Below are 9058 nucleotides of genomic sequence, written 5' to 3' on the forward strand. Positions count from 1 at the left end.
AAGATAGTTCTTGGAGATCGCATTTTGTTTTTTCTCTCTTAGTTTTAGCTCACACCATTTAGAACTCCCATTAGTTGTCTTTTACCTTTGGTCCTGGTCACGGTACAGGATTTCTAGAATGTCACTGTGTGTATCCAACACCACAATGGAAGTACTTTTTCTTCAACAGGTACTGTATAAAAATCATTGGATGACTAAGAGCACAAGCGTTAACATGTGAAAGAGGATAATCTCTAGCCCTCTCTGGTTGTAGGCTGCGAGCCACCTTGGTTAATATGCCTCTGTTTGCAGTAGATTCCCATCCATGATGCTAACTGGGGAAGTGTGATTAACAATCAAGCTCCGGTTTCTTCGCCAATCTGCTGACTGGCTGAGGCTCATCACTTGCATCAGATCCCAATAATTCCATGAGCCTCTTAAACCGTTAAGCCCATGTTGATAGATCATTGAGCTACAAGATATACCGTAGGCCTTAACCAGTGCAGAGACTGCGTTCAGAATCACCCCTTTACTGTGCTGAAAAAAATGGCCACATTCTTATTTTCCTAGTCAGTCTGCCCAATAGCCCGTTTGCCAAAATGGCTGAGCCAGTGAATGTTAATTGAGTTTGTGCCAACAGAATACATTGCTTTGATGATATTACTGAAGCCCCAGATATATTACTGAATGTTAAAAACACACGATAAAGGATCCATCTCAATGCATGAACTGGTTCAGCAGTATTAATCCATTCGCACTTAAAACAATGATTGTGTAACACTGGCAAACTCCCATCATATAAAAAATATGCTTTCCATGTAGCACCCAAGTAACAAGTATGATGATTTTTTAAAATTCTAGAGATTTTACTTTGTTCCATCAGTAATACCAATTCCATATATTACCTTTCATCTTTCTTATCCAACTCTTTATTTTTCTAAACCTTCCGAGAATGGATTGTACATTATATTGCCTTATATTCAGTCCACGACCTTGGCGCATTTGTTTCCAAGTTATCTTTATAGATAAATCTAGTGGAATTCCAAATAAATCACAGAAGACTTAAATCTTATTTCAGTTGTGAGTCTGTTCATGGCTCCACAGACTGAAAGCAGTCTTGAAAGTCCTACGGCAAAACTTTCAAAGGTGGCAGCTGCAAGAGGAAGGGCATGGGAAAAAAGTGTATCTGCTGCCTGTGGGATAGTCGACCGGTCCGAATGATTTGAAGGCTGTTCAGGCTCAGGAGACTGCACCTGGGATGGCGGTGGGAGTGGTGGTGGAGGGGGAGGAGGACGAGAGGAAAGGCTCCTCGCAAGTTTAGAGAATTCAAGATGGTCTGCGGATTGAGAGATATGGGACTGAAAGTGGCTCCAGAGGCGGAAGTTGGTACGGAAAGCTTTATGGCAAACGTGGCAAATGAATGGCTTAACAGCGCACAGTAATTCCTGGTGACGCTCCAGCTGCTTGTGTATGGTGAAGATCTTGCCACATTTTTCACATGGCCAAAGACCACGTTCTCCTTTGTACGTTAGGGCCTCCGGTTCCCCGCCGCAGCTGTTGGATTCAGATGCCACGTCTTCCAGATGGATGGGATTTGTGAAGACTGCATCAGGTAAATGATTATCTTTAGTGCTTGTATTTCTGCGACTAGAGACGCTCAGATCTTCAGGAAAGCAAGAGGAATCTTCAGAGTCAACGTACATTGGTTCTGAAGAATCACTGCATGCTTCATCTTCCTTTGAAGTACTCGGACTGTCTATAGAGTCATCTACTACTTCAGTTTGAACCTCTTTGGTCAAGACACCATTGTGACATATTGGATCCAAGCAGGATTGTTCCACTGGGGCCATTGTGTTTTCATTGTGGACTTCGACCTGATGACGCCACATGCTGAAAGAGGACTTAATTGTGCGTTTACATTCTAGACAGGTTAGCTTCTTGTATTCACACTGACTTTCGTGCTCTTGTTTTAGTTCTCTGGAACAGAACCTAAGGCTGCAGTAGCAGCACACAGTAACATTCCTACAGATCCTCTCATGCTTTGACTTCTCTGCCAATGAAGACATCTTGGTATTACAATGTTCGCACTGATGTTCAACACTATCTTCACACACAGGTTCAGTAACACCTTGTTCTTTCGATTGGAAAGCCTTGTTATAGAGCTTGCAAACAAAGGGCTTTTCACCTGGGTGGGTCTTCATGTGTTGCCTGTAACGTGAAAGTAAGCGGAACAGCTTTCCACATGCTGTACATATGTAAACTCCTTTGGTTGCAGATTTCAAATTCTTTTTGAATCCTTGTTCAGACCGCAGCCCTGGGTAACTATGGGTAACCTGCTTGCGCCGTAACTTGTGAAAAAGGGCCTTCTTGATCTCCCTTTCACGCATCATATCGCTGAGATTCTTTTGAAATTTTTCTTCTGAAACTGGACTGGTGCTAGTAGCCGCTGATGGGTTGATAACCGCTCCATGTTGTGTCTGGCAGTGTGTCTAAACTTTGAAATTGGTAAGAAATCTCTTGTGGCAGATATCACAGGCATAGGTCTTATCTGGGTTATGGTACATGTCGACATGCCAGAAAAGACCTGCTGTAGATCGGAATATCTTGAAGCAGGTCCTGCATTTAAACTGCTTGCCAGTTATTGCTGATTCAGACTCAGAATATTCGTCCTTGTTCTCCTCAGTCTTCGACAGATCAAGATTAGTATCATCTGCAGTAGGGCTTGAACTTTCCTCAAAACTTGGTGTTATATTGGGAGATTGCTGGAAGGCTTCTGACTCCTCAAAGGAAAACTTTGCATTTTCAGCCTGGTACCTCCTCTTCAATGGCAGCATTGATGTTCTTCTGTTCCTCTCTACATTTTTACTGAGAACTCCTTACTGGTAGATGGAGAAGTTTCTCCCACAGTAACCCTAATTATATCAGAAGTATCTGAGACAGGGCTGCAGGGTTCGGTTTTTATTTTAACAGCTGTTGGTAGTGAGATGGCCTCAGCTTCAGCAGACCGAGATACATTAAGTTGTCTTGGTCGACAAGGCTGATCAACCTGTGGCTTATCCTTTAGAAGTCGCTGTTGAATTGAGTCATCAACGTTTGATGACTTTTGAGATGATGCATCATAAGTCAACTCCAGTGGTTCACGTTTACATATCTGTGATCCGTACTTCATTTTTAGATCAAGGGAAGAAGAGTAGCATGGGACTTGACTATCCATGGATAACGACCTACGAAGGAGACTTTTCAACAATGGACCACTGCTGACAACACTCTGAGTGTTTGGTGGCTGTCTTGGAGGTTGAACGCTGGGTCCTACTTTGGCGTAATATAGCAAATTACTCTCTTCCATTCTGCCAACACATAGCACGTGCCCAGATTTCTGTTGGGAATATGGAAGTCCTGTGGTTCCATGAAATGAAAATGCATGTGAAAGTTGTGGCCTGGACAAAGGCTTTCCATTTACCAAGAGGTCCGTCAAACTTTGCCTTGTATCAGAAACATTGCCAGTAAAACTTGAGGTGCCATCTACACTCATGGAATTTCTCCTATCCCACCAAAACCTCATTCTACTGTTTCGATCTTCCAGAGATTTGAAAGTTTCATTAAACTTAGTGTCACCTAAAGCCCCATGGATATCCTTTAACAAAGGTTGTCCTTTATCATCCAATAATTGAGTTGTATCAATATCTCTGGTCACAGCATTAGAATTTGCCCGTAGAGCATTCATCAAAGACGAGGACTTAAAACTGTGTCTTGGCTCTTCCTCTGATTGTCCCTTTTTGTGACTTGAATCCCCTCCCTTTGCTTCAGAATCTAGGTTACTTTTATCAAGGTCATTGCGGCTCTGACATACAATGACACTTCGTGGCTGGGAGCTACTTCCATCTTCACCAACTTTGCTGAGCTTTTTAATCGGATTCGGGGTGCAGGAAATCTGAGGTGTCTGTGACGGAATGCTGGTTAGAAAAGAGATACCAAGGTTGCCACCTAGATCGTGGATGGCTGCAAGGCTTTTATTCTCTATGAAGAGGGATGAAGAATAGATGTAATTCAGAATATTCTCAAAGATAGTTGCTTCACAGAGATCCAGCTGGAAAACCGACTGGCTCTCATTCTCCTTCTTGGTAAACAAAGCCCGGAAGTAGTCACTGCTGGCAGCCAGAACGTTCTTGTGAGCCCGGAATTTATGGTCACCAACAATTAGGACGACGTCACACAGCTGGCCTTTTAGACGATCCTCGTTGAGTGCACTCAGGAGAGAGATGGCGTGCGCTGGATTGATGTAGTGAAGTAATCCTTCCATGGTCTGCTCCGGCTGCAAGACAGCAGAACAATGAATGTCACACTTGGAGAAATCCATGGAAAGCATAAAGAGTATTAAAGTACCATGAGAATGTAACAGCTTCAAATTGAGGTGTACAGCCACTGTCGAAGTTTACATTCCAAGAGTGCTAGGAGGGTTCTCAACATTTTATATCAGACACCAGAACAAGGCCAGCAAGTATGCTTGTGAGCACCTTAGGGACCACTGTTTAATTACCCTGCTCTAAATGGTAATAGAATGACGATAAATGAAACCAAAAAAAAAATTTGGGACTGCTCTTAAAATGCCAACATTTTCTTTGGTCTGTAAAATGTTTAAACTCAGAAATGTAGGCCTGCACCCCCTGCCCCAAAAATAACTTACATTTATCTCAGCGTTAACTAAGAGTTAGTATGTCAAGACATCCCAAGGAGTTTTCTCATTTTGTGCACCATCAACAGTGACCAATAGATATCTTGGAGTGATTACAGTACTGCAATCTGAGCAAGGGGTTTGATGGGCATCATAAATCAGAGAACAAAAGCTAGTAGTTTGCAACCATTATGTGGACCACAAGATCAATTATAATAAAAGTTTTAGGTAAATTGTGTGCCAAATATAGTTTGTCACAATTCATATGGGACAGCATCCACATTATAGGCTTAACAAATGTAATACCTCACTGTAAGCTTCGAACAGAAAGCAAGAACATGAAATGATCATATAGACTAGCTTGTTTAACCATTTGGATTCACATTCAGGAGCTGCTCACATGATTTTTGTCTCCCTTTTGCCTTGGCACTAAGTCTGTATGATATCCAGTTGCTAAAACAAAAACTGTTAATTTCAATCAATCTTGCATTCTGTAGAATGGACTCATTAATTTATAGATTACCATCCAAGCGCAAAGCAGTTACTCCTTGAATTACTTTTAACTCACTGTTTCCTTCGCTTATAAACCAAATACCCTAGTTCCCTTCTGCTTCCCACATCCATTCTACGAATTCCATTCACGATTTAAAAAGCACTTGAATCGTGTCCCATTCTTTATTCTTTCGACAATTTTGCTTCTTTAGCTTTTCATAGCCAAGTCCTGGGATTCACGTGAAAAGCATAAAGCACTTGAGCAGTGGTCAGTCACTTGGTTGCAGGATAATTTAAACCTCATAATGGATTACGAGTTAGTAAATTATCCACTAATCAATTTACACCAGCAATAGATATTCTTCAGTAAGCAGCCAAAGATGATTTGCTGACAGACCTGTGATGCTAATTCTTCACCGTCAACAATATTACGCAGCAACAGTATGGAGTGCGCCAAAAGACAGCATTGGCATGGACTACTGCTGGATCCAAGCGGAAGATCCTCCTTCCCCGACCCACAACATTAGAATCGTAAATATTTTATAAAAGCTCTTTCTTGCTTTTCCCTTTTGGTTTAGGATACCATCTAAATTCCTATATTAATTTATTGCCTTATTGTCACTTCCAGGCAACTATTACAGTCTTAAAAAACCCAAACTTAGTTTAGTTGCAGTTTTCCATTACACTTAAACATCCCGAGGTTCCGATTTTGATAACTGTATTTATTTGCCCCACTTGTGCCAGTGCTCAGAGTCTGACCAATCCCAGAGCTTCCCTGCGCTATAATAAAAGAAAGCATTGCATTTATATAATGCCTTTCACGACCTCAGGATGTTCTAAAGCACTTTACAGCCAGTGAAATACTTTTGAAGTATAGTCACTGTTATAATGTAGGAAACACGGCATCCAATTTGCGTACAGCAAACTCTCACAAACAGCAATGTAATAATGATCAGATCATCTGTTTGTAGTGATGTTGCTTAAGGACTGAATATTGGCCAGGACACCAGTGAGAACTCTCCTGCTCTTCTTCAAAATAGTGCTGTGGATCTTTTACGTCCACCTGAGACATCAGAGGGAATCTCGGTTTAACGTTCCAGCTGAAAGACGGCAGTTCCAATACTAGGCTGCCCCACCTTCTCTGCATTACAGCACGAGGCAGTCAAATACGAATGGCTTGGCAGCACTACTCAGTCCACCGGCAGGGAATATCTCCAAATGACAGACCCCGTTAGGGCTTTGCACTCCTTAGTGGTGGCACATTTCTCGACCTTGCTAACTGCGACTGATTCCTTGTTTGCCCCAGTGCCCAGTGAGGTGCTAATGGCCAAGGTGAGTTTGCCCTGTGGGAAGTACATTTATAGAACTAGTGCTTAAAGGCACTGCTCCTAAATACCTTCAAATTTGAGGTTGTGTCTACATGGACTTCATAAAATTTCTAGCGCACTTTAAATTTCTCTGGCATCATAGAGGTTGGGTGTTTTTGTGACTGGAAGGCTGTATTCAGTGGAGTTCCGCAGGATTCAGTGCTGGGTACCTTGCTTTTTGTGGTATATATCGACGACTTGGATTTGAATGTTGGGGGCTATGATTAAAAAGTTTGCAGATGACACTAAAATAGGCCGTGTGGTTGATAATGAAGAAGAAAGCTGCAGACTGCAGGAAGATATCAATATACTGGTCAGGTGGGCAGAGCAGTGGTAAATGGAATTCAATCTGGATAAGTGTGAGGTAATGCATTTGGGGAGGTCTAACAAGGCAAGGGAATACACATTAAATGTTACGACACTGAGAAGTATAGAGGAACAAAGGGACCTGGGAGTGCAGGTCCACAGATCCCTGAAGGTAGAAGGCCAGGTAGATAAGGTGGTTAAGAAGGCATATGGAATACTTGTATTCTATGCCTCGACTAATGAACGCAAGAGCAAGGAGGTTTTGCTTGAACTGTATGAAACTGGTTAGAACGCAGCTGCAGTAGTGTATGCAGTTCTGGTCACCACATTACAGGAAAGATGTGATTGCACTGGAAAGGGTGCAGAGGAGATTTACAGGAATGTTGCCTGGACTGGAGAATTTTGACTATGAGGAAAAAGTGGAGATGCTGGGTCTGTTTTGTTTGGAACACAGGAGGCTGAGGAGAGACCTTATTGAGGTGTATAAAATTATGAGGGGCCTAGATAGAGTGAATAGGAAGGACCCGTTTCCCTTGGCAGAGAGGTCAACAATCAGGGGGCATAGATTTAAAGTAATTGGGGGGAGGTTTAGAGGAGATAGGAGGGGAAGGGGGTCTGGAACTCACTGCCTGAAAGGGTGGTAGAGGCAGAAAGCCTCAGCACATTTAAAAATACTTGGCTGTGCACTTAAAGTGCCGTAACCTACAGGCCTACTGACCAAGAGCTGGAAAGTGGGATTAGGCTGGATAGCTCTTGGTCGGCCGGCACGGACACGATGGGCCAAAATAGCCTCCTTCCGTGCTGTAGATTTCTATGATTCTGTGTGACAGAAACCAAAAGCAGCGCTAATTCTCTTTTAGATAGAAAGACTTGAAAGACGTGCATTTATATAACGCCTTTATCGACTACCGGACGTCTCAAAGCACTTTACAGCCAATTAAGTACATTTGGAGTGTAATCACTGTTGTACTGTAGGAAATGTGGCAACCAATCTGCGCACAGCAAGCTCCCACCAACATCATCATCATAGGCAGTCCCTCGGAATCCAGGAGGACTTGCTTCCACTCCCCAAGTGAGTTATTTGATGGCCAAACAGTCCATTACGAGAGCTACAGACTCTGTTACAAGTGGGACAGACATTCGACGGGGGAAGGGGTCGGTGGGGCTGGTTTGCCGTGTGCTCCTTCCGCTGCCTGCGCCTGGCCTCTTCATGCTCCATGCGTCGAGACTCAAAGAGCTCAACGCCCACCCGGATGGACTTTCTCCACCTCGGGCGGTCTGCGGCCAGGGTCTCCCAGGTGTCAGTGGTGATGTCGCACTTTACCAGGGAGGCTTTGAGGGTGTCCTTATAATGTTTCCACTGTCCTCCTTTGGCTCGTTTACCATGAAGGAGCTCCGCATTAAGCATTTGCTTAGGGAGTCTCGTAACTGGCATGTGAACTATGTGGCCTGCCCAGCGAAGCTAATCGAGTGTGGTCAGTGCTTCCGGTAACTGGGGATGTTAGCCTGGACGAGGTCACTGATGTTGGTGCGCCTGTCCTCCCAGGAGATTTGCAGGATCTTGCGGAGACATCGTTGGTGATATATCTCCAGTGACTTGAGGTACCTTCTGTACATCGTCCATACCTCAGATCCATACAGAAGGTCGGGTATTACTACAGCCCTATAGACCATGAGTTTGGTGGTAGATTTGAGGGCCTGGTTTTCAAATGCTCTTTTCCGCAGGCGGCCGAAGGTTACACTGGCGCACTTGAGGCGATGCTGAATCTCCGCATCACTGTTTGCCTTTGTTGATAAGAGGCTCCCGAGATATGGAAAAAGTCCACGTTGTCCAGGGCCGCGCCGTGGATCTTGATGATCAGTGCTATGCGGCGATGACAGGTTGGTGAAGGACCTTTGCCTTACGGATGTTAAGCGTAAGGCCCATGCTTTCATATGCCTCAGTAAATACATTGACTATATCCTGGAGTTCAGCCTCTGAAAGTGCACAGACGCAGGCATCGTCCGCGTACTGCAGCTCAACGACAGAGGTTGGGGTGATCTTGGACTTGGCCTGGAGGTGGCGTAGGTTAAACAGCTTCCCATTGGTTCTATAGTTTAGTTCCACTCCAGCGGGGAGCTTGTTGATTGTGAAGTGAGCATGGTGGCGAGGAAGATTGAGAAGAGGGTTGGGGCGATGATGCAGCCCTGTTTGACCCCGGTCCGGACGTGGATTGGGTCTGTAATGGATCCGTTGGTAAGG

General features: G+C 44.0%; 1 pseudogene; it reads right to left on the reverse strand.

The window, feature by feature from the left end:
• Positions 1-1053: 1053 nt before the first annotated feature.
• LOC139256208 (zinc finger and BTB domain-containing protein 21-like) lies at positions 1054-4282 on the reverse strand (annotated as a pseudogene).
• Between the last annotated feature and the right edge of the window lie 4776 nt (positions 4283-9058).

Source organism: Pristiophorus japonicus, unplaced genomic scaffold, assembly GCF_044704955.1.
Source record: "Pristiophorus japonicus isolate sPriJap1 unplaced genomic scaffold, sPriJap1.hap1 HAP1_SCAFFOLD_70, whole genome shotgun sequence".
Classification (NCBI taxonomy): Eukaryota; Metazoa; Chordata; class Chondrichthyes; family Pristiophoridae; genus Pristiophorus; species Pristiophorus japonicus.